This window comes from Caloenas nicobarica, chromosome 4 (genome assembly GCF_036013445.1).
Source record: "Caloenas nicobarica isolate bCalNic1 chromosome 4, bCalNic1.hap1, whole genome shotgun sequence".
NCBI lineage: Eukaryota > Metazoa > Chordata > Aves > Columbiformes > Columbidae > Caloenas > Caloenas nicobarica.
The window spans coordinates 57,197,036-57,224,392 of record NC_088248.1 but is presented as its reverse complement, the minus strand read 5'-3'; positions in this window follow the sequence as shown (position 1 = coordinate 57,224,392).

Sequence of the window (27,357 nt, the reverse complement as noted above, 5' to 3'; positions counted from 1 at the left end):
AGGAATATAATTTTCATATTTATATTATTTATTGGGAGAAGCAAGAAACAATATATGGGATATTTGCATATACACAGTTCACTTTCTCGGTGTTGTGTATTCTTAATGAATATTAAGTAACCTATAACGTGAATATGATCCACCACTTATATATAACAATGGAATGACATCCCAACATATGAGAAATTGGGAGAATCCAGGAAACAAAAATACCTTTTAAAGGTTTAAAGGTTTCCCTACCAATAATACATTACTCTTTTCAGCTGGTGATTCCTTTCAGTCTAGATAATGTTTCCTTTCTCAATAATTTACATAAGAGAAAAAATTTCTCTAAGTTTGACAATAAAACATAAGTTTGGCTGTAGTCAAACTTGAAATTGGCAACATAATTAGAATAACAAAACATAACATTAAGTTTATTAGTTTTTGTAAAAATTCAGAGTCATAACTGAAAAGGAAGCACTTTAAGATGTTTGCTACAATATATCCTAAAATGATATTTAAAAATTTGGCACAGACATAGATTGTTAAATGATTATGTGAAGTATCTTAGTGACCTGATAAAAGAAGTCACAATATACGAAAAATAAAAACTTGGTGGAAGCTTATACTAAGGTGCTGGAGGGGTATGTGATAGATCCATCTCCAGTAATATGTTCCCTGAAGAAAAAAAGTAAAAAGAAATTTTTAAATTATATTACAGAAAGACTCTGAGCACTAAGGAATTCAGGAAGATTAAAAGTAGGCAGAATATAGCCGCTATTTTTGAAAATACAAGCTACTACAGAAGAATAGGCCTAAACCAAACATTTTCTGACAGATGAGGAATTCACCTATCCTTGTTACCTGGAAATCTCATAAAGAAAGAATTAATGGAGATTTCCAATAAACTATTTGGATGTGATCATGTGGTGGTATAAAAATATTGTTCACCATATATTTACTCTTTCTACTAAATGCTAGACCTGGTGAGGTAATTTTTGAACAGGTTTTAATAGGAAGAAAGCTGACTAAATTGAACTGAATTATTGTTTGGGAACATGTACATTGTGTCAAAAATAACAATGAAAATCAGAAAGGATGATAGGCTGACCAAGCAGACAGCTGCTAGTTTATCTGATTTTCTGCCAGTATGCTCACCAGCTATCATGCCAATTGGACCCCACGCTGGAGGGCTAGCTAGAAATCATCCAGAATGTTTGTCTTCCCAGCTTGCCTAGTACCCAGCTGTCATCCTTGGCTGTTGTGAAACCTGGCTAGCTCCTCAAGATACCACCTGCCCAGCTGGCTTTTCTCAACAGTCCAAAGGGTTCCTTAAGTTGTCCTGCTATTCAGAATCCCAAGCTGTCTGACTTCCTTGTTAGTTACCCAGCTATGTTGCTGAGTAAGGGAAAGCTATCTGTTTCTCATGTGGCTTAGAAGTGTTTCTGCTTTTTCACAAGCTGGAAAGTTGTACTTATGTCTAGCTGAGTATATTGGCCTAACTCTACAAGTATCTAGGTGGGGAAAGGTTGGCTGGTAGGCATTGAAACAGATTGTTCCATTTCAGCAGCTATTCTGTAATGTTGACATTTTTCTCTCCCGAGGAATGAAAAAAAAAGCAATGACATGTAGAGTTTCCCATAACATACAGTCATAGAATTGTTTTGGTTGGAAAAGATCCTTAAGATCATTGAGTCCAACCATTAACCTAGCATTCTCCAGTCCACCTATAAGCCACATCCCTAAGAACCTCATCTGCATGTCTTTTAAGTACTTCCAGGGGTGGTGACTCAACCACTTCCCTGAGCAGCCTGTTCCAATACCTGACAACCGTTTCAGTGCATAAGATTTTCCTAATATCCAATCTAAACCTTTCCTGGAGCAACTTGAGGTCATTTCCTTTCATCCTGTCACTTGTTATTTGGGAAAACATACACCCATTTCACTACAACCTCCTTTCAGGTAGTTGTAGAGAGTGATAGCGTCTCCCCTCAGTCTCCTTTTCTCCAGGCTAAACAGCCCCAGTTCCTTCAGCTGTTCCTCATAAGATTTGTGCTCTACACCCTTCACCAGCTTCATTGCCCATCTTTGGACACACTCCAGGACTGCTATGTCTTTTCTGTAGTGAGGGGCCCAAAACTGAACACAGTATTTGAGGTGTGGCCACACCAGTGCTGAGCACATGGGAATGATCATTCCCCTAGTCCTGCTGGCCACACTATTTCTGATACAAGCCAGCATGCTGTTGGCCTTTTTGGCCATCTGGTTACACTGGTGGCTCATATTCAGCCAGCTGTCAACCAACACTCCCAGGTTGTTTTCCTCTGAGCAGCTTTCCACCCACTCTTCCCCAAGACTGTAGTGTTGCATGGGGTTGTTGTGACCTAAGCACAGGACCCGGCACTTGGCATTGTTGAATGTCATACAGCTGGCTTCAGCCCATTGATCTAGCCTTTCCAGATCCATCTATAAAACCTTCCTACCCTCAAGCAGACCAACACTTCTGCCCAATTCAGTGTTGTCTGCAAACTTATTGAGACTGCGCTTGATCTCCTTGTCCAGATCATGGATAAAGATATTAAAGATATTTAGTAGATGCAAGTTATAATTTCTTCTTTCAGATATCTATAGAATCATAGAATGTCCTGAGTTGGAAGGAACCCACAAGGATCATTGCATCAAATGCCTGTCCCTGCATAGGATGATCCAAAAATTCTTACCACATGTCTGAGGGTGTTGTCCAATCACTTCTTGAATACAATTGGGCTTGGGGCCGTGACTACCTCCAAGGGAACCTGTTCCAGTGCTCCACCACCCTCTGGGTGAAGAACCTTTTCCTAATACCCAACCTAAATCTCCCCTGGCACATCTTCCTGCCACTCTCTCAGGTCCTAACATTGGTCACCAGAGAGAAGAAATCAGCACCTACTCCTCCTCCTTCCCTTTGTGAGGAAACTGTAGCCACGATGACAGCTCCTCTCAGTCTCCTCTTCTCCAGGCTGAACAGACCTGGTGATTTTAGCCACTGCTCTTATGGCTTCCCTTCTAAGCCCTCTGTCAATTTTATAGCCCTCCTCTGAAAACTGTCCAGTAGCTTTATGTCCTTTTTATACTGTGGTGCCCAGAACTGTTCACAGTGCTCCAGGTGAGGTTGCACCAGAGCGGAGCAGAGTTGGACAATCACCTCCCTTGCCCAGCTGGCAATGCTGTGCTTGATACACCCCAGAACACAGTTGGCCCTCTAGGCTGCCAGGGCTCATTGTTGGCTCATGGTCAACTTGCCATCGACCAGAACCCCCAGATCCCTTTCCACAGAGCTTCTCTCCAGCACCTTGTTCCCCAGTCTGTATGTACAGCCAGGGTTGTCATCTCTCAGATGCTAAATCCAGCACTTGCCCTATTGGAACATCATGCGGGTGGTGATTGCCCAGTTCTCTAATTTGTCCAGATTCCTCTGCAGGGCCTCTCTGCCCTTGAGAGTGTCAAAGCTCCTCCCAATTTTCAGTAAACATAATATTCCATCAAGTCCCACGTACAAGTCACTTATGAAGACATTGAAGAGTACTGGCCCTAAGATGGATCCCTGAAGACCCCTGCTAGTGACTCATCACCAGCCTGACATAACCCCATGTGTGGGAGTTGCACACTCCCCTGAGATCTGGAGCCTTCAATGGGGCAGTTGATGGCTCTTTAGCACCTTTTGTGCCCCACTGTACCTGTCCCCACATACACATCTGGGGTGGTACCAAGGTGCTGATAGTCACATCCTCCTCTACCCCAGGGCAGGATGGTTTCACCTCCACCAGCTGGGGGGGCAGGAGGGGTGGGACCCTCAGTCAGTTGACAGGGTCCTCAACAAAGGAGGTGCCCAGAGAAGCTGTGAAGCTTCTGGACTATGTTATAATGCCCACAGCCAGATTAGACCAGGCTATAAAACAGGGTGCCTGCCGAAGACCCCCTTGGAGTGGTCTTCTCGGAGCAGCAGGTCTGTGAACTGGAGCCCTCCCCTTAGACTGGGACGCCATCTAAGGAGACTTCCTGGGATTGAGAGTGCCTCACCTCCTCATCTGAGTGAGGGGCTGTTTTTCTCTACTGGATATATCCTTGAGTGAGTCCTTGCCTAACGAGGCAAGCGTAAGCGCTCGCCTAACCCAGGCGAGTGATTATTTCTTGTGGGTACCCTGGAGTGAGAGGCCTCCAGTTTTGTTTCTTGTGAGTGTATGCATGCACGTTGTGGATCCTCATTATTCTTATGTTGTCATACCTCAATAATCTTCTCAACTGATATCCAAACCTGTATTTTATGTTGTCAGAGTGCTAAATAATTGTATAAACCCTGTTCCTAGTCGGTTTATCGGCTACGCTTTTCCGGCTAGAATAAAGTCTCTTTTGGAACTTGTTGTCTGCCTAAAACTGACTTTGGGGTGCCTCCGTGACACCCCATGTACTAGAACCCTTTGAGTCTGGCCCATCAGCCAATTGCTCACACAATATATCCAGCTGTATGCTGGACATCTTGTCCGGGAGGATACTGTGAGAGATAGTATCAAAGGCTTTAATGAAATCCGAAAAGATCACATTGACTGGTTCACTTGCTCAACTAGGTGGGTAACCCTGGAATTACCTGCTCTTGTGGTTTTAGGTGGTGGTACTTAAAAAATGACCAACACTGATGGACCCCAGCAGCTTCAAAAGCTTTATCCCAGGGGACCTTACTAAGTAGTTCTCTGAGCAACCTGAAGTCTGCTCTCCTCATTTCCAGAGTTGAGGTCTTGCTGGCAGTTTTCCTCCTGTAAGCATAGATTTTAAACCTGACTGCTTTGTGGTCTCTGTGGCCAAGGCAGCTACCAGTTGCCATTTAGCCCACAAGACCCTCCCTGTTAGTGAGAAGCAAATCTAGGAAGGCATCTTTTGTGGTTGGTTCCCTTAGTACCTGTACCAAGAAGTTATCATCCAGATGCTTTAGGAATCTTCTGGACCTTTTTGTATCAGCTGTGTGATATTCCCAGTTGACATCTGGCAAATAGAAGTCCCCCATAAGGACGAGGGCAGACGACTTAGAGGCTTCCCTTAGCTCCTTAAAGAATAATTGATCAGTGTCATCATCCTGGCTGGGTGGCCTACAGCAGACTCCCACGACAACATCCACTTTATTTGTCTGTCTCTTAATCCTTACCCATAGGCTCTCAACTTTGCCATCACCAACTGCAAGCTCCATGTATTCCAGCCTGTAACCATTCATCATTGCATATCAGTCGCAGGACTCATCCCACCAGGTTTCACTAATGCCAATGATATCATATACCTGGGACTGGGCCAAGGCTTCAAGCTCATCTTGCTTTTTCCTCATGCAGTACACATTAGTGTAGAAGCACTTCAAGTGTGATTCATCGTGCTCATCGCCTCATGGTGCAGTCTGAAGGATCTCACTAGCACACAGCTCCTCGAGCTTTGGCATGCCATCCCATTGCTTGTCACTGACTAGCCTGGTAATGCCCCCTTCCTCCTTCCAATCTAGTTTAAAGCCCTATCAATCAGTCCTGCTATCTCCTGAGCAAAAACCCTTTTCTCCTTCTGAGAGAAGTGTGTCCCATCAGATGTCAGTTGACCTGGTGAAGAGTAGACCATCCCATGGTCAAAAAACCCAAACTTCTGCCAGTGACACCAGCCTCAGAGACATGTGTTGATCAGCTGGATCTGCCTGTTCAGTTCTATATTCTTGTGGTCTACTGAAAGGTTTGAAGAAAAAACTACCTGAGCACCTGATATTTTGACCAACCACCCCAAGGCTCTGAAACCCCTTTTGATTGCCTTTAGGCTTCTCTTTGTTACCTCTTCTCTGACAACATGAATAACCAATAGCAGGTGATAGTCTGAGGACCTTAGCAGCCTAGGGAGTTGTTGAGTCACATCTCTTCCTTTGGCCCCAGGGAGGCAGCAGACTTCCCTGTGGGTTGGTTTTGGTCGGCATATTGGACCCTCTGTTCCCTTCAGAAGGGAATCACCTATGACAACTACCCTTCTTTTCCTTTTAACGTGAGTGTTTTTGATGGGTTTGATGTGTTTGATGCTATACATAGCACATGCTATACATACATATGTGTTTGATGACATACATACATTAAGTATGAAAAACAATAAAAAGAAAAGTATTTTTAATTAATATAAATACCACAAGATTAAAAAAAAAGTATCCCTTGTCAAGCAATCTATAAAACTAACATAAATAATAGATAAAATAGTCTGTAAACTGGATTATATAATTATTAATTAAAAGTAGGATCAACAGTAAATATGAGCTCTTCACAATGGCATACTAAGGTTTGTTTATCAGAAAAGGGCAGAAACTGCAAAGTCACTGCAGTATTCCTGATGCTGCAAAATGTTCAAAAGTGCTTTAGTAAGTGATACTGTATTCAACTAAAAGGTAAGCTGTTTATTGAGATCAAATGTATTTTTAAAAATAAAAGGCTAGTTTGGAAACTAAATACCCTCTCAATTCAATGGAGTTTTTCAATTAGTTGTTCAATTCTATTGATGACATTCTTCTTAAAATGTATATTTTATACATTCCTGCTAAAGGGTAGTTTCAAATGGATGCTGCATTTTATTTGTATATTATATTCCCCATTTGCCATTCCTTTTCTCTCTTACTGAGTGTATGGGAATGTAGCGGAAGATTTGGCGAGGAGGTTAGTTAAATGTAAATACGCTCAAAGTGACTTGCACCTGTCTGTAGAAAAAGCACATACATCACACTAATTGCTTTACTGGCCTTGTGTGCTTGATGAGTAGAACCTCTGTGTTAGATAACATAGGCCTGTGAGAAACTCTAGGCACCTTATCACTATGTCTGAGATTCCTGCTTTGTTGTGAGCAAGAGCGGGAGGCTGCGCCTGCCTGAAGCCTTGAAATACAGGCGGGCTCAGCAGGCCGAGCGATCTTCCAGCAGGGCTGAACTTACCAGTGCCTGTGTCCCCGCTTGTGTCACCTCTGCCTGGGAGCTCAGGTGCGACTTCGGAGATCCCCCAGTAGAGAGGTAACTAAAATAAAACTTGCTCTTTGCAATGCATTCGTGGCCTCTGGCTCTTCTTGCCATGTGCCTGCGTATGTGTACACACTGAGGAAGTAAAAATGGGACATATATTTTCTGCAACCGTCTGTGAACAGTGCAGATGTTAAGCATTCTCCACTGATTGAAGATCTGTCAGTGGCAGCTTTTGTTTCTCTTTCATTCTCCCTCATTTCTCTCCAAACTGGGGTTACAGAGTCGAGTGTTAAGAATACAGAAACAAAGTGCATAGTTCTATAGCACAGATTTTTAAACAGCTTCATTCAAAACAAGCAAAATGTACAGAAATCAATATAATTACTTTTGTAAAACACTTTGAGCATTACATGTAATGGCCTAAAGAATTAAACACAGAACTTGTGCCATAATGCAGTGAAAAGTATAGTACAGCATTCAATCACAAACCTTTGCTACAAAAAAAGAGCAAACTTCTAAGAAAATGTTCTTCTTCCCTCTTTTTCAAAATGTCTATAACTTTCTGAAGGAAATAGAAATTTTCTAAGAGAGTCATTACTAGGAGATTAATTTGCCAGCACTCTACTGCCAAAGGGCTTCAAGGCTCCTTCGTAATTTTAAACTTTGGACTTCTACACCTCAAAATGTAGGAGCTGTTATTGAGGAATCATATTCCTGGAGTTAATTTGCTTACTATTGCTTTAAACGAAAAATACATGTCTGATGTTAACAGAGCTGTAGAATTTGATTCAGAGGATGCTTCCTAATTCATAACAGCAGATAATTTACACTGGTGCCTTACAACGTCAGTCACTTCTGTGCTTGGAACAAATAATTCATGTCTAAGTAAGTGTTCCAGATACGAGATTTTATTGGGTAATGGAGAATCAAGAAGGAAAACAGGAAATAACTATATACAAGGAAAATTAAGATGCACCAAAAATTAAAATAAAGATATTTTAAGTTATATACGAGAAAAACTATTAACTGAATCTATCACAATAACACAAATAAATATGTTGTTTCTGATGGCTCAGCTAGAGTAACCGAAGACTTCTGGTATTGGGTTTTATGTACAGCTGAAACCAAAACGTTTTTAGAACCCTACTTTTGGATGCCAGGAAGAATGACAATCCGAGATATCCTCTCCTGTGTAAAGCAACCCAAAACAATTACTTTCTAAATGAGTTTGATTTTTCCCTTACTGTAGTGCTATCAGATAGCAACATGCTCTCTGGGGACTCCATTCCTGCTGAGATAGCACCAAACAGTGATTGCACTGCTGAATCAATCTGTAGTCAATCTTGCATCCAACAGATCTCCTTTAGTATTTTTTCTCTGATTCCTGTCTAATGGGAAACATAACACGTTAAAGAATAACGAAGCTTCAATCTAATTGTATATTGGCTGTAGAACCTCTAGGCACACTTTTGCAACCTCTGATCAAATGACTCTAACTGTCCATGTTTATCCACATGTTTTGTAGAAAGGTTATATGATTTACAAGATTTCTTTTTAATGTAAGCATATGTTAACTTTCAATATGTTATTTAACAGCTTTTCCAGTGTTGTGCAGTTATTTATCTGGTTTCTACTATATTTACAATTTCTAATTAACAGTTATTTTGTTCTCTCTTACATGAGGGAACTTTTACTTTCATCAGTACTGTTCAGTGAGTGCATTAGCACACACTGCTTTCAGAGCACATTCATTGCATAATCAGAGTAACAGATAATTCTAAAAATACCCATCTATCTCTAAGCCAAAACCATGTTTCCATGAGCCATTTAAGTTTTGATTACTATTATTAATTATTTTTGATACATTTCCTACTTTGGCAAAGTATTATATTGCTAAATCAATGAATGAGAAATGAGAAAGTATTTAGTTAAAAGTGTATCAAAATCTTTAATTTTGAATATTTTTACTATCAGTTATAAAATACCTGTAAATTCCAAACAAATAATATGGTATTAAATTCAGTAACAAAATATGCATTGTACCTAAAAGAAAAATGAGCAACCTTTAGTCAATATTATGTTAATTTTCATACAGTAATGAATATATTGTAATGTTGATTAAGAGTGAAGAAGAAAAAACATTTACAAGAAAGTATTTAAAAGTCGTTTGGTTTATTTCCTTGGCTGAAAATGCAAGATAACCATGTTCAAAGTATACAGTACTCTTCAGAATTATTCTCAATTCCTTTGGGGTTTGTGCATTTGTTTTGTTGTTCTTGTTGTAATATGTCTTTGTGGGACTACTTGTTACATGTTACAATAACAACACTGTTGTTAAGTCCCATCACTTTCTTGCTCCTTTCTGAAATTGTCTGCTCCAAAACTTGATTTTTTTTCCCATTTCTGATAGTTCACAAGCTATTTATCTCAGATGGTAAAATGTCAGGAAAGATATCTACATTTATAGTCTTCTTGATGGAAAATGTAGGAAGACAAAACTTCTAAGGTAAGTGGAAATGCAAATTCCCCTTTTCACAATTGATGTCTGCAGTTGTGGGGAAAACATTTCCATTCAAAGCCAACACTTCCAATCTTACCTTTGAGACATCCGACTCTCTTATTCTTCCTGCAGTTTTCTGCAGTTTAATTTTCACGTGTATAAACCTCCAGAGCTAGTCTGTCTAACTATATATGGATGCTTGAGAAAATCTTCAATTTGAAAAATGTGAGCACAATGTTAAAAGTATTGAACTCTTATCTGCTCTAAAAGAGAAGAGGTCTGTATTCCAAAAGCAATATGGTCAATGGAGTTGTGTTGATTTTCACAAGCAGAATATCTCAGGCTAAATTGCTGTAGTTATTAATAAAGAAAATATTTACCATGTTTCAGACTTCAAAGAAATACTGTCCACGTCACTAAATTGCTTTCCATGAGGTTTTGTCAGTTTTTGCATTACTTCCTGATACAGTCTATTTCAAAAATTTTGAGAAAACAAATCTTGAAGTTGGCTATTAGAAGTTGCAGGAACTGTGCGTTTTTATTTGACATGTATTTGTTTGAAAAATAGGAACATATATATTTGTATATACATAGATATACACTCATGCTTTTTCCCTCTGTCTTGCTTGGTAAACATAACTGCTCTTTTTAAGTTATTCATAGAATCATAGAATGGTTTGAATTGGAAGTAATCTTTAAAGACCACCTGGTCCAACTCTCCTGCCATGGGCAGGGACACCTTCTACTACACCAGGTTGCTCAAAGCCTCATCAGGCCTTTAACACTTCCAGGAATGGGGCACCACAACCTCTGTGGACAGCCTGCTCCACTGTCTCACCACCCTCATTGCAAAATATTTCTTTCTGTGTCCAATCTAAACTTACCATATTTCACTTTAAAACTGTTTCCCCTTGTCCTGTTACCACAAGCCCTAGTAAAAATTCTCTCTTCATCTGTTTTATAGGCCCCTTTCATATATTGAAAGGCTGCAACACTGTCTCCATGGAGACCTTTCTTCTGCGCACTGATAAATGCTAACTCTGCCTTTTATTTACCATTACCTCTTCCCCCTCCAACCTCTCAAATATATTTCTGACACTTCCAATTTTTAATATCTTCATCTTCTTCCCTCTGCCATTGATCAATGCACACCAGTTCTTGTGATGGGTTGACTTTGGCCAGCTGCCAAATACCCATTAGTCAAACTCTCAATTCCCCTCCTCAGTAAGACAAGGATACAAAAGGTCATGTCTCAAGATAAAGACAAGGAGATGACTTACCATTTACTGTCACAGACAAACAGAAAACTTGGGGAATTTAGGGCAAATTATGGTAGATTTAGATAGTAAGACACAAAACCAAATTTAAAACAAGACCTTTCCCCAACCTGACCTTTTCCCAGGCTCAACTTCACTCCCTCATTCCCAACTCCTCAACCACCTTGCCTAGTAATTTGCTCCAGTCTGATCAGTTGTATGCTCTGTGGTGATGATATCAGTAAGTAAAGACCACTTGCAGGATGATAATATTCTCTGAATCGAGACTCAAATTTGTACCAAAAGTTTTATGTAGGTCAATATTTAGTTGAGGAAGAGTACTATTTACTATTCAGTATCTAAAATAGAGCTAAACATGCTATACATTGGACGAGCATCAGTATTTTGAAGAAATTGGGGACATCACTTTGAGTTCAGAGATTTTATTCAGCTTCTTTACTACCGAAAGATCTGATTCTATGATAAAAATACTATACTGCACTTATCTTCTCATCTCCTTCTCCCCATCTTACTTCAGAGGCTGTGCTGATAGGAGATACAGAATTTCCTCTGTAAGATTTGTGCCAGCAAGTATTTCCCTATAGCAGGGCATTCTTTCCAAAAGCTTTTCATATGTTTTATACTGCTGAAGTAAGAGATGAAATAATTTTCTGCTGCGTTAGTAAGAAATACTTGCATGTTTTTGAAAAACAAAACCAAACAAATAAAACCTGCAAAAAATCCCCTACTTGTAGTAAACCAGTTTAGAGTCAGTTTCTCTGGTTTCTTTTTGTTTGGTTAGTTGGTTGGTTTTGTTTGTTGGGTTGGTGTTTTTAATTAGAATGTTATTGCAGTTTCCCTCATAATGTAACATAAGGGAAATGTTTTAATATTATTAAAGCTCTGTAATACATTCTGTTATTATATCCTGCACTCTTTGAAATCAGTTCTGTTGATTTCTAGTTTCTAATACATTTTACTCAGAACTTAAAAAAAAAATCTTATTAAGTAAGGACATTTCTTTAGCAGCTATCATTAAATGATACAAAAGATTAAATATTACACTGATGAAACAATTTCTTTTTTTCACTGGATCACGTTTAACATTTCAATGCTGGTGCATTATCTCATTCAGAGTCTGAACTCTGAAAATGCTGGTTTCTGTTTGCAGCAAATCTAGATCATTTAGATTCTCTTGCAAGATATTAATAGGGCCTTTTTGTTATCTACTCATGGTGAAAACCTGTAATAATTTCAAAGAGAAAAAGAAAATAAACCCAAATACAGGTGTCTTTCTTGCCTTTTCCAGACTAATTTGTGGTATAGTATGTCTTGTTTCTAGAAATTACATAAAAAGATTTCTTTTCCAGTTAGCTGTAATTTTCTCATTGTTACAATTTATCACGAAGTCTTAGTATAAAAATCAGTGTTCTTAAAAGAGGTAGTTATCTGCAGTGTAATTGCAATCTTTGTACCTGACAAAAGGATGTCCCAGGGAACACAGATGAAAACATTTCTTCTGATTGCAGCTGCTTGACTCTTTTAAATTTTGTTTCATAACCTGTGTCCATTTGTGGTAGGAGAGTGACAGAAGTACAAACCAGACAAATATTTGAAACTATAACTAGCAAGGAGATTATTAGCAAGTTCTTCTAGAACACTATACTTTAATTACATTAAGTTTTATATTGAAAAAAAGCAATCTAAAAAAGCACTATGATTTTTCTTCTCTCAGACGTGATAACATTGTAATGATCATTACGTTTGAAGCTACCTAAGTACAAAATTATAGAGTCAGAACAGGAAGTGGACCAACAGAGCAGTTTTATGTACTATATATTTAATTTGATAAATACTTATTTTCACCCACCAAAAGAATGATATAGAACGTCTCTTTCTGAAACCTTGGAGAAGGGCTTTTTATTTTATTTTACTTATCTTGTTTTACTTTCTTATTTTACTTTACTTTTTTCCCTTGAGATAAGTCCCTTTTCTTTATGAACTGGGCATTACAAAATAATATTCTGGATGACTGAATTTTTGAAAAAGGAGGACATGAAATATTTTTCAGTCTTTTATTTTATTTTTATTTTTATTTCTTAACTTGACTACTGGTAGCGGCTGTTGTCTGGTCAAAACATAATTCCCTTGTGGTGAGAAAGTATAAAAGTCTGAAAAAGGCAAATTGGTACATGGATCTGTCAAACAGTTGGTCACAATTTTTGATAATTTCACTATTTCAAATCTTAAATATTGAGTATTTCCAGCAGAAGATAAAAAATGTGAGGTATGAAAGGTCAGTGAAAGATAATATTTTTAAAATACTGATAACAGAAAGAATGAAAGAATTGTCTCAGGGTGTAAAAACAGTTAAGTTCACATGACCAAATTATGGAAAAAGCTTTCTTGTCTCACTAATACTCACCTTGAACTAGTATCCATCTACAAATAAAATCATAGTCAGAGGATGTTGATTAATATAATTTTATCAGAATGAAACTCTTAATCTTTTGCTTTCCTATTTTCTCAAGGAAATAAACAAACAGAAGAAACTTCCAAAAGCACACAGTAAAAAAATATTTCAACACTTTTTCTTTCTTATAGTACGGTTTGTAGGAATAAAGCTGATATGCACGGTTCACTGGGGTTTTTTTGTCCAAAATCCCAACTGGATTTTTTTTTTAAATTGCTGTTCTACCAGTTCTAGTATTTAGCAACAGATTAGAAGGCATTGCGTAAGTTTAATAAGCATTTCATCTAGGTGTTTCACTGTTTGTCTTCATGAACATCATAGAATTTTGTAAGAAGTTTTTGGTTTTTTGAATCTGATGATTATTATTATTAACAAGTACTAGTATTGATTCTTTAAGCATTGATTCTGTCAACTGACTTAAATTGTATGAGAAACAAAATGAAGGTGCTGCTGACGCTGCAGCGGGAGATTTAACTACTTGAGAAGCTCATAAAGTTGATTAAGCTTGAGAATTGTACAGGTTTTTATATCTTTGTGTGGCCTCCAAGTAACAACTGATGATACCCTCTTTTATTTGTGGGATGAGCTGCTCAGTCAAGTTGCTTGTTAGAAATTTTAGTGTGTAGACCATTAGCCTGAAAGTATTATGAACTTACAGTTATGGAAAACTTAACAGAAAACTTCCCAGATAATTCAATTTTCAGTCTTTCACTTATACACAAGTATTTATTTTACTCTTTGCAGTCCATAGGCATTTATTTATCCACTTAGTTTCCTATTCATAACTGTATAACACAATAGATATTTGTATTTATTTTTCCATAAATACTTACCCTCATAATCAGATTTATTTATTTGTTTTATCAGAGTGAAATCTGATGCATTTTTCCTTTTTTTTTTTTTAGGTACAACAATAATGCTGCTCCTAACTGTGACAGTTAAACCAAAGTATCTTTTTATTTCTCGGATCTGCACTGTGACCAGCAATGTGTTCCCTCTGGCATTTTCGATACTTAAGTCAAAGATTGTTTCAGAATAAATAATCTGAAAGTTAATAGGGAAGCACAGATTCATATACGGCTGTATCCCAAACTTTTGCATGTTATAGACTATAGGTTTTAGCTAGCAATTTCTACAATTATTTGAAATTATTATTTATGATTTATGCAATTAAAATAAATTAATGCTAGTAAAACTACCAAATATCTGCAAATGCCTAGAGTTATAATAATGCAGGGCAGCTACCAAATACTTCTGGAATAGAAATGCAATGGTTCTGAAATTTTGCACAGCATGATCAAAGCTCTAGTAGTTATTGCAGAAAATGTTTTAGATTATTGGTCTGTTAGGAGGATATGGGAAACAACAGTCCAAGATTTTCATAGCTTAGATATAAATCACAGAAATAGAAAAGAATATTAATGAGGACAATATTAATACGTTTGCTGCTGTTAATGGTTGTTGTATGTTTGTACAGAGTATTGTTCATTTCTCTCTTAGGGCATGACTGTTGCAAAAAACAAATGTTAATGTATTTTAATTAGTTGGTTTGGATAATTATTATTCATCAATAAATAAAATAGTGATAAATATGTATTTAGCCATTTATCTTGTATTTTTTGCAATGTGTTATAACTACATTCATTTTTCTAAAGATACTACTAAGAAATGAATTGTTATGTTCCTTTGACTGGAATTGCTACTGCAGACACATTTTTGTTCTGGCTGAAAACCAATAGCATAGAAGTAGAGTGTTATGCTAGACTTCCCAATGCTGCTCTCAAGAGCTTTTGACTTCACCACACAGAGGTTATGAAACCACTTCTTTAAGTGCAGGTTGCAAAAATAAAGAGAAAATGCATTGTTCAGTGTAAGAGGAAATGCATTGTTTAATGCAGACATGTTTTCCAGGACTATTTAAGAGTATTATCCACAGGAATACCAATAGTGTTAGGAAATAAGCTTATTTGAACAAAACAGTAGGTTTCAAAAGATGGTGTTATGTTTTGATTACTGTCTATACACTTTTGAAGCAGAAATGCCTAATATTATGAGATATCTTGTACTTTTTTTGGTGCATAAGAAACATGAATGGAACTAAAGATCTCTTTTCTAACTTCTAGGGAAGGGAAATTGAACTGCCACCCAATGCAGGCAAGAAAGTCATATGTTCCTTAGGGAATGTTTTGCAACAAAGAGGGCTTGTTACACTGGTTGGAAGATATTGCTGATCTGAATTTCCAGTCATGTATCTGGTGTCCTTACCTGAATATTAGACACATTCCTGGGTAAACCAGCTCTGGGAGCAACTGATTCAGAATATCAGATGGCTTAGAAATAATAATATGGGAAACTAACTTTGTCCTCAATAACAGCTAAGAATAGTAAACACTAATTTCACCTATAACACTTCTGACATATTTTGCTTACCATGCATTTAGTGATAGCATTAAAAAAAAAAATCACTTTGGGAAAACACATAATACATAAAGATGATCCATTCAAAGTTTATAGAAAAAGAATTGTAAGGAATTCGTATGCGAGAGTTTATTTCCATATTCACATCTTGAATGCTTGTTTTTAAAGATGTATCTTTACAATATATCTTACTTATAGGATACCTCTTACTGCAGTAAAAGTAAATGTTCTCAATCTAAACCCAAAATTTTTGTATATATATATTTGGATACATTCTATATTTGACTCTTAACATGTTACAGAAATGGCAGTTCAAGAGGTTGAAGATATGTAGACCTTAAATTTTTATTTTTACATGAAAAGCATAGTCTGTGAGTAGTCCAGACTGACAGCCCCTTTGCACAGATGGTGAACCACACAACACAGTAAAAAAAAAGAAGAAAAAAAAATCCTAGCTACAGTAACTTCCTTGCAAAACTATAGATTTGCACCACATTTTGATGTGAGCATGCTATATGGAAAGACTGATTATGTTTGCTCTTAGCAATCACAAGGATTATTTTGAATTAACTATGATGCATTCAGAGTATTTTCAACATTTTCATAGGCGAACAAAAGGTATTCTTTCACTGTAAGTCTCCTTTCCATGGATGATAAGAGACATTATTTTCACTCTCCAAGATTTTTGTATTTAAAGGAATTTATGGTACTTTCCATTAAGGGGTAAAGGCTATTTTTCTTCAAGAAAATTAAAACATTATTCTAACCATGTAAGTAACTATGTTCTAGTTTATCTTGCAAGGGATAGAAACAGCCTTTCAGACATTACATTTCTTGAAAAGTTTAAAGTGGGAAAAAGGAAAATAAAGACTTTACTGGATTATTTTTCTTTAGAACTCCCTTCCATATTCTAAATATTAATCCATAATGAAATAAAGTCATAATTCTTTAACCAGTATGTTTTTAAATCAGATTGCTTAGCCCACATAATGCAGGAAATCAAACCAAAATGTCCTAACATACTTTTTGTATTGTAAAATCCATAAACTCAGAGAAAACAATAAAATAAAGAAAAAAGACATAAGGCTGGAATTTTCTAATGTTCATGTACTACTGCAATCTTAATTTAAATATGCAAGTATAAAGATTGTACCTAGAAATTATGTAGAGAACTGCAAGTATACCTAGACTTGAATTATGCTGATTACCTCATTGTTTCTCTGTCCCTTCCTCAATTTGTTTGTTATGAATATTTTGTTTTCTTGTCCTTTCCATTTTTCTATTTTTGATCAGTTTTAACTGATGTTTTCTCAGTCCATTTTAATATATATTTTTTCAGAATTTTTTTTCTAAAAGAAATACAAACTGAGTACTAACAAAATAGAAGTCCAAGCTTCAATCCTACATAATTTTAGTAAATTCATGTACAAAACTGAATTGCACAGCAGCGTTTCTTTTCCTACCCCAAATTTACTCTCCAGACATAAAAGTTTGGCATACCCATAATACATACTGATAATTTTTATTCTCAGTTTACATAGTTTGTTCTTGTCTGTGGTAATAAAATGTGGTATGTGGGAAAATAAAGTGTTCCTGATATTCTTTTGGCTTAAACTAAATTCTTGCTTTATCACACTGGGTACAAAGCATTCACTTTGAAAGCTGGAGGTGGTTTTATTCACAGTAGTGCCTTGTCTCATAAAATTAATTGCTCAGACATGTTCTGTAGTACACTAAGCAAATCCTTGATGGCTTCTAGAGGCTTTACAATAGCCTAGGAAATGTCACACTTTGCTGTGGTATATTACACTTGTAATAGTAGCATCAGTAGTAATAGAACTATAGCTGTAGTCATTATAATCAAACTGTAAAGATAATGACATTGTGGAAATATATTTTCTTTCTCCCCAGGGGTAGTTTTGGAGGAGTGTTCTACAAAGTGCTCTATGGAGATATCTGAAATGACTGGTAGGCTCCCTCCTATGAAATATCGTAAGTATCACAGCACAGAGCTGAAGAAGCTATATACAATGTGTGCTTACCAAGGACTTTTAGAATTGGTTTCCTTAAGATGTCTGTGATCCCTACAAGACAAAAGTTCAAATGTAACATTATTTAAGGAAGCACTCAACAACGGCAAAATGCTGAAAGACAAAGCCCAACAAAACGTCATTTTAATCAATGCCCACACAGGCTAGAAATTAAAACACTGAAAAATAAAGCTTCCTAAAAGAGACAATAAACCCATTCTAACATGTGGGTTCAATCGAGGAATTATCTTACATGTTAGCTATAATATTTGAAGCAACCTCAGTATAGAACGCTCACTTAGATAGTCCTGCATTTTTTATTCTGTATCTTCATTTATATACGGCACAATATTTACTTTTTTCTTCAGAAAGACAGGATCAAATACATAAAGATATGTAAGTGTTTTTGTGAAAGGCTAGGAGATGAGGTTCACAAAGACTCCCAGGCATGAAGATGATTGGTCTCATAATGATTAATTCTCTGCCTGGCCCTGTGAATTCTCAAAGCCAGTTATGGACACTTAGATTTCAAACTGTCACAGAAATTTTATGGTTTTTTTTTTTTTCCTGCACAGTGGAACAACTTCAACAAAAAGATAAAGAACAATTTCTTCTTCAGCCTTGCCTATGTGTGATTAACTGCTTCTTTTTCGATATACACTGATATAATTTCAGACCAAAAAGAAACTGAAAGTTCATACTGCTGAGTAAATAGTTATTGATTTAGCATACTAAGTTTCTATCCTTTTTCTTTTATGTCTTGAAAGTAAAAAGGTATGTATTTTGCATGAGGCATTTGACATGCCATGGCCATATTTTTTCAAACCAATGAAACTTAGTTGGCTGGAGATGAAATATAGATCTAGAGCTGCCCAACTCTGACAAAATGACTTCAAAAAATGCAACACTTTCAGTGTTTAAGTAACTTTACATCCAAAACTCTTATGCTTATTGACTCTCAGGGATACAGGCAGATCTGCAGTATTGTTGCTGATTTTCAAACATGGCTTAAATTCCAACCACACTAAAATCTTTGAAGTGCCACTTTTCATCTGGCTCACAGACTTAGATGAGGACTCAATGAGTGAAGAAAACAAGCTCAAAATAATGTCATTTACTTGTGAAGAGGAAAATCAGACAATAATGCCCTTGACTTAAATCTCCTGAAGTACTAAAAAGAGAAAGATCAAAAATAGAATAAAAGAATAAGAAAGAATAAAAGTGAAGTAAATAACAAAAAGAAAAAAATATTTTATGAAAATTTAAGGCAAAACCCCTATATGCCTAGTTTTTAAATTGAATATTTCTTCCCTCACTGAAACATATTTTGTGAGGTAACAGTCTAATAAAAGAGTAGATAGCAACCAGTAAAACAACCTTGTTATTAAATACGTAAAGCTATCATATTTGGGCATTTTTAAGAGTCTGAGCCCTAGAAATATAGTGACAACCTAGGAATTCCCCCAGCCATTTTGGAGTTTATATATGATACAGAATAAGAAAGTCTTCAACTCCAGATCTAATACTCCAAGGAACACTAACTCTGATGGTCTCTGGTGAGCTCCTTTTATACTATAATTGAATCTGAGCTTGTGGTTATTTATGGTAGTGGTCTAGAAACTTCTCTCAACCAAAGCATTTCATTGGTCAAGGGCCCTATCTGTCAGCCAAGGAGTGCATACACATCCATGGTCCCAGAAATTTCTGATGCTTTTGAGGGGGGGAGTGGGAGGTGTACCTGTCAGAGTAACTATGCTTTTTTTGTAGCTAGGAGTGCTTAGTTGTGCATCTCTGTCATCACTCTTATCATGTCATCCAAGCTAATGATGCAGTAAAATGCTTTTATTGGTTTTGATGCTGCTGTGTGAAATTGCTGTTTAAAGAAAAAAACACTGATTTTTTTTAATGGGACAGAGCCTATGTACTCTCCAACAATTGCAGGTTTGCCTCAAAATGGATTTACAAAACATTTCTGTGTGATTAATACTGTGAAAAAGTAACCTCATTTAGTATAGTTATTTGCCAAATTAATGAGATTTTAATGGATCTAGATTCAGTATTTCCATGAAGCACTGATACTGGCTTGTACATGAAAGACAAGTTGCCAAATAGTGCAATTTATACCAACGGACAGTCAGCACTGGAGTTACCGGTATTAATGTAAGCAGCTATTGTGGATTAGAGAGCAACATACATTCATGGAAGACTAAAATTACTAGCCTAGTCATATTCACATATGAAGTAAGACAGTTCAACTGGTCCTTATGTTGGTGGGTATTTCCATAAGGCTATATTCTGCCAGCTGACCATGAATAAGGATGGTCTGCATAAGTTTAGCTGGAAACTATTACTTAAAAGAAGAAATGAATGTCAGAAAATCTTGAAGAGTTGCCTACACTAAACTGCCATTAATCCTCAATGAATTAATGTTAGTTTTAAAATTGCTAAGACTCTGACCCTCCCAATCTAGAACATCTTTCAGACAACATCTGTAAAAGTAGAAATGTGAATGTACGTAGTGCATATGTGGATCATATAGAAAAAAATGTCTTGTGGATGTTTACCAAAAACTGATCAGGTTAAAAAGCAAGATGACCATCAGCCCCCAACTGATGCTGTTAAGAGGAAAATGACAATCAAGATTAAACAGTAACCAGTGAATACTGAGGAGACTGTTGAAACAAACTGAGAGTAAATATGAAAGGCAGTATAAAAGAAACATGTAAATCAGTAACATGGGAGTAGAGACCATGTAGAGGAAAGAGCAGCAGTGTGAAGCTGGTTTGATACTACCAGAACTTCTGCCTAGACAGAAGAGAACAGCCTCTCCATCAAGTGCTGTGAGCAGCCTGCATCTGTTTCTGGAGTGATGGTACTGGCTGCAGCGTGTGGGGACTCACAGCCTGGGGGGGCTGTATGTGGCCTTCTGTGGGGCTTTGTCACTGGCATTCACATTACCGCAGTATGGGGAGCAGCATGGGTACATATAAAGGTGGAGTACTGACTTCTCCAACAGAGGTGTGTGCTAGTAGGGGACCCCATAGTCCCAGGAGAGGGACATCAGCTTGTAGCCCACATGCCCTGTGAGAGTGTGTGTGTGGCCACATCAATGTGAATGAATATTTGTGTAGGATTAGAATTCACTGGAAGGGTTTATAGAAGGCTGTGTAGAGATCTGCAGGTGTTCATTAACATTTCATAGGTGGCTAGTATTGTGATATATCTGTTCTAATACTGATACTGATCCTTCTCATGTGGTTCACTGATTCCTGTTTAATTATGGATTGTTAATAAATATATAAAAAGTTTTGATTTTGATTTGATTTAAACTACCTAAACTGAGCAGTTTTTCTTTGGGACACAAATGCATAGGAAGGATATGGCAAAAATAACAGTACGTCACCCCTTCATAGGTAAAAGTGATGGAATTGAGAGCATAGTGTAATAGTTTATGTAAAGGGTGTTCCACTGTAGTGCAAAATTAAAGCAAAGAACTGATAGAGCCAGTTCATGCTCCCTGGTACTCCTTTTTATTTTTATCAGAATCAGATTTAATAGTGGAACCTGGAAAATAAATTAAGGGCAAAATCTTGAAAAGTAGTGAGGTGCCCAGCCCTTTTGAAATTACCAAGGTTTAACAAGCTTCCACAAGAAAAATGCACTTAGATCCATATAGTTGTTGTTTTACTTATAATCAATATATTTTTTCTGTAAGAAATCTAGTCCAGCAACATCTTAAAATACATGCATTCTCAGGATTTAAATTTTGAATGTGTTACTTTCACATCCACTCTCATGTTTAAAGACTACTGTCAAACTTCGTGAATTTCAACATTTGTTTTTAGCAAGTTACTAGATACTGAAAGTATTTCATCAAATGAGTGGCTGATAATTAAGATCTGATGACCCAAAGACTGTACAAAGGTTTTCTGTAGGTCTTTAAATATAAGTTTTTGAATACTCACAATACAAGATTATGATTTTTTTCTGAATATTTTAGTATTCACTTAAATACCTATGTAACTCTAATTTTTTAACAAGTTCTTGATAACTGAAAACTTCCAGTGCTAGAATAATAGCAATCTTTTTCTAAGGGGATATTGTATATAACAGAATAGTGCCAGGATGATGGTTACATGTTTATCTTACACATTTGCCAGATATTTAATTTTTTCTTCTTTTCCCACTTCTGATGTGTATGATGTTATTCCATGAAAGAACTACTAACATTCATGAAGCCGTGGAGAGGACAGTGAGCTCTTGTTCAGTTCTGGTCACAAATTTTCCTGTGTATCAGCTATATGATGTAACATGAGGCAGTTTGTCTGTGTAAAATCTTGTATTTATTATAGTAAGGGTTTTGAGAGCCCTCCCGCTGGGGGCCTGTGTGCCAGGGCTGGGAGCCAGCTCAGCACTAGTGCAGCCATAGGCAGTCCCATCCTGCTAATTGCTGAGGGGAGAGGCTCCCAGGTGCCCAAAGGGTTAGGCTGTGGCCAGGACCGACCTCCTGCCCATGGGGGTCAGCCCTGCTCCCTGTCTGGAGCTGTAGAACCAGACCTGGCTGTCAAGGTCCAGCCCTGCTGCCCCTGGGAGCATCCCCCATGGCTCCCAGCATCCTGGTCCCCATGGAGTCTCTAGCTCCTGCTGTGCACTAACAACTACTTGCTATATCTTTTCCAATAAGGCCTCCTTTAAGTGATGTTCTCAATAAATCAATGACAGCAATGCTTCATTCCACAGCTTCCACTTACACTAACATTCATTTTGTGACATGGTTCTGACCTTGCGAAATGCCCTTTAGAAGGTTAATATGAATCTGCAAAGCCTCTTTGGCTTTAAGTCCGAAACCTAGGATTATCCCAGTCTAAATCAAGGCTGTAGATTAACGAACATAATTTAAAGTTATTCATTTAATTGCAGCATTCTGGCATCTGTTCTTTTTGAATTTAAGTTTACTATTTTAAAAAACTTGTTTTCAGTTGGTATCTTGAAATTTTTTTTAAAAATACACTTTTTGCATTATGGTCACATCATCAAAAACTACCCATGCAAAAGGAGAATAAAGAAAGAAGTATGATACATTTATATTTATTTTCTCTCTCTTTTTTTTTTTTTTTTGGTGTGTGAACAGCTTGCATGATCTTTCCAACATTGTTTTCATTCATTTAATGTACTGATGTTTTTTAATACAACAGAACCACCATTTTCATATTTCTGGTAACTGAAGCAAGGGTTGGATTGCAAATAAAATTTCAGTTACAATATACTGTACTCAACAAATTAGATACTTTCGTGGCCTTTTGAAATCCCATTCTGAAATATGTGAGGGAATGGGGTATGGAAGTGGGACGCATTATATCCTCACTGACATTGCAAGAGACATGCAAAAAATAAAGCCAAGGGCAAAGAGGAAACTATCGATCAAAAAATAAAAAACCTATTAAATAATTATCTGAAAAGAAAACAAAACAAATAAGATAATTAAAGAAAAAGTTGGCAAAAAATTAAAAATCCATGATAGGTTATACTTTTATATGTCATTTAGTCAGCAAACCCTGAAATAATAACAATAAATAATAGTACAACTTAGAGTACATTCCAGAGGAATGGCTTCCAGAGGAAGAGAAACTAAGTAGATTAGAACTCTTCACCTTGTGAAAAGGATAAATAAAGACCAGATATACCAGAAGTGCATAAAACTGTGAACAGAAAAGAGGTAAATAAAAACTATTTTTTAAGATCTAGTTAAAGATCATTTCTGTTCAATGAAATTATTAGACATTAGGTTAGAAATATTAAAAAAAAAATTCTGAGCTGGGAACTGTTTGCCATAGATAATTTTAAAAAATCTTTGAGAACATTTCATTCAGAAACTGTGAAACAGAACAGCCTGATGAAACTTTCAGCTCAGGAAATCCCTAGGCCACTGTCTACTTCACTCTCGGGATGTTATCTCTGTGAAAAGTATAATCCTATTCATGCTCTTTTTTTCTTTTATTCTCTTCCTCTAAGCTTTTGTTACTGGCCATTGTCAAGAGATACTGGCTTAAATGGTCTTTTGAGTAGTATCTGTAGAAATATTAAACTAAGAGGAGTAAGTTTCAATTTGTAACCATGGTGTGAAGATATAGTTTTTCGTTGATTCTAGCACCCCTGCTGAACTTTGGTAAAAATTGAACTGAAGATGTATGCATGTATACACAAACATGCTGATGATACAGATCATCCTCCAGAATTCATCGACAGATAACCAGGATCTGCTCAAATCCTTCATGCACAGGAAGGAATGCGAAGGGGAACTACTTCCTCATAGGAAAATAATAGCCTGTGGGATATTGGTTAGAAAGTAGACAGAATCGTGTCAGGCTTCCATTTGTGAGAAAAAGCAAATGTGGCTAAAATTATAGGAACTCAAAGCCTTGATAAAGTTTGGTATTTACCCAAAGCCTAGGGAAAGGCCAATAAGTCTCAGAAAGGGACTGGATTTAAGGTGTACCTTTCTATTTATGATTTTCTATTCAATAGTTGAAGCAACACTTCAATATTCATGCAGGGGTTTTGGTGTTCTGTACACACACACTAGGGAGGGATATCCCTTTCGGTAGTTAGCTGCCTAAAAGTACGGCTTGTGAAGACCGTGTCTCTTAAACACATTTTTTTCAATCTAGCCATAACAATTTTGAACACAGACATGTAAGATTATGTGAATACATTTTTTAATTGTCCACTAAACTGTTATTTGACAGTTAACTAGCAAGCACTGCAATAAACACATATTAAAATTGTACAGAAACCTAGACAAAGTAAGAATAATGTAAACATAAAAGCTCTTTGAAGACAAAAATTTTGACTCATAATTCATTTTTTATAAAGTGTTTGCAATGTTTTTGAGGATAATAAGATATTTAAAACAATTTAAATAGAAAAATGTCTAAAAGTATGTTGATGCAGTTCTTTATGTTTTAATGAAAGAAAAAGCATAGGCAATAAGAAAATAAAAAAAAGCTAATCTATAAATGTATATTTTATTATAATTCAAAATGTATGATTTTTAAAAGTGTCATCAAATACTAATTGTAAATGAGGTTAACTGATAAAAGCCTGTTGTTCTCTCAACTGCAACATTACATTTTAAAAATTAAAGTTATTCTGAACTTTTTGTCTATTACATAAGCAGCTTACACTTCTATGCATAAGAAATAACTCTTTATCTTCCACATTAAAAGAGAACAGAACAACTTTTAATTATTTTAGTTTTTTCTTTTTTAAATCACAGATTATCCAACAGAAAATAAATGGAGATTCTGATAACTTTCTGATGCAAATGGTGGAGGAGCCGACTAGGAGAGGTGCACTGCTGGATCTCATCCTCACTAAAAAGGAGGGTCTGGTTGAAGCAGTAAAGGTGGAGGGCTGCCTTGGTTGCAGCAACCATGAAATGGTGGAGTTCAGGATCTCGTGTGGCTGGAACAGAATACCAAGCAGAATTGCAACCCTGGACAGGTTTGCCCTGGCAGGGCAAACTTTGGCCTTTTCACACAATTGCTAGGGGAAATCCCATGGGCAAGGCTGCTTGAAGGTAAAGGGGCCCAAGATAGTTGGTTAGCATTCAGGGACTGCTCCTACCAAACTCAAGATCAGAGCATCCCGACACGTAGGAAGTCAAGGAAGGGAGCCAGGAGACCTGTGTGGTTAAACAGGGAACTGCTGGGTAAGTTCCTCAAGAAGAGGAGAGTTTAGAGATCATGGCAGGAGGGGCTGGCCACTTGGGAAGAATATAAGGCTGTTGTTAGAGGATGTAGGGAGGCAACTAGGAAAGCTAAGGCCTCCTTAGAATTAAACCTGGCAAGAGGGGTCAAGGACAACAGAAAGAGCTTTTTCAAATACATGGCAGATAAAACTAACACCAGAGGCAATGTAGGCCCACTGATGGATGGGGTGGGTGCCCTGGTGACAGAGGGTACAGAGAAGGCAGAGTTACTGAATGCCTTCTTTGTCTACTCTGCCGGAGGCTGTCCTGAGGAGCCCCGTACCCCTGAGGCCCCAGAGGGAGGCAAGACAATGGAGGAGTCTGCCTTGGTTGATGAGGACTGGGTTAGGGACCAATTAAGCAATCTGAACATCCATAAATCCATGGGTCCAGATGGGATGCACCCACAGGTGCTGAGGGAGCTGGCTGAGGTCATTGCTGGACCACTCTCCATTATCTTTGCCAAGTCTTGGGAAACAGGAGAGGTGCCTGAGGACTGGAGGAAAGCAAATGTCACTCCGGTCTTCAAAAAGGGCAAGAAGGAGGACGCGGGTAACTATAGACCGGTCAGCCTCACCTCCATCCCTGGGAAGGTGATGGAACAACTTATCCTTGGTGCCATCTCAAGGCATATCAAGGATAAGAGGGTCATTAGGGGCAGTCGGCATGGCTTCACCAAGGGGAAGTCATGCTTGACCAACCTCATAGCCTTTTATGTAGACATAACGAGGTGGATAGATGATGGCAGAGCAGTGGATGTGGCCTACCTTGACTTCAGTAAAGCATTTGACACAGTCTCCCACAGCATCCTTGCTGCTAAGCTGAGGAAGTGTGGACGATCAGATAGTGAGGTGGACTGTGAACTAGCTGAAGAAAAGAAGCCAGAGAGTCGTGGTCAATGGGGCAGAGTCTAGCTGGAGGCCTGTATCTAGTGGAGTGCCTCAAGGGTCAGTACTGGGACCAGTATTATTCAATATATTCATCAATGACTTGGATGAGGGAATAGAGTGTTCTATCAGAAAGTCTGCTGATGACACCAAGCTGGGAGGAGTGGCTGACACGCCAGAAGGCTGTGCTGCCATCCAGCGAGACCTAGACAGGCTGGAGAGTTGGGCAGGGAAAAATTTAATGAAATACAACAAGGGCAAGTGTAGAGTCTTGCATCTGGGTAGGAACAACCCCAGGTTCCAGTATAGGTTGGGGAATGACCTATTAGAGAGCAGTATAGGGGAAAGGGACCTGGGGGTCCTGGTGGACAGCAGCATGACCATGAGCCAGCACCGTGCCCTTGTGGCCAAGAAAGCCAATGGCATCCTGGGGTGTATTAGAAGGGGGGTGGTTAGCAGGTCGAGAGAGGTTCTCCTTCCTCTCTACTCTGCCCTGGTGAGACCTCATCTGGAATATTGTGTCCAGTTCTGGGCCCCTCAGTTCAAGAAGGACAGGGAACTGCTGGAGAGAGTCCAGCGCAGGGCAACAAAGATGATTAAGGGAGTGGAGCATCTTCCATATGAGGAAAGGCTGAGGGAGCTGGGTCTCTTGAGCTTGGAGAAGAGGAGACTGAGGGGTGACCTCATTCATGTTTATAAATATATAAAGGGTGAGTGTCATGAGGATGGAGCCAGGCTCTTCTCGGTGACAACCAATGATAAGACAAGGGGTAATGGGTTCAAACTGGAACACAAGAGGTTCCACTTTGAGAAGAAACTTCTTCTCAATGAGGGTAACAGAACACTGGAACAGGCAGCCCAGGGGGATTGTGGAGTCTCCTTCTCTGGAGACATTCAAAACCCACCTGGACACATTCCTGTGTAACCTCATCTAGGTGTTCCTGCTCTGGCAGGGGGATTGGAGTAGATGATCTTTTGAGGTCTCTTCCAATTCCTAACATTCTGTGATTCTGTGATTCTACTCAGAGAAACCTAAGTGTTAGTATAGAATTCCTTTTAGGGTGTTGAAAACA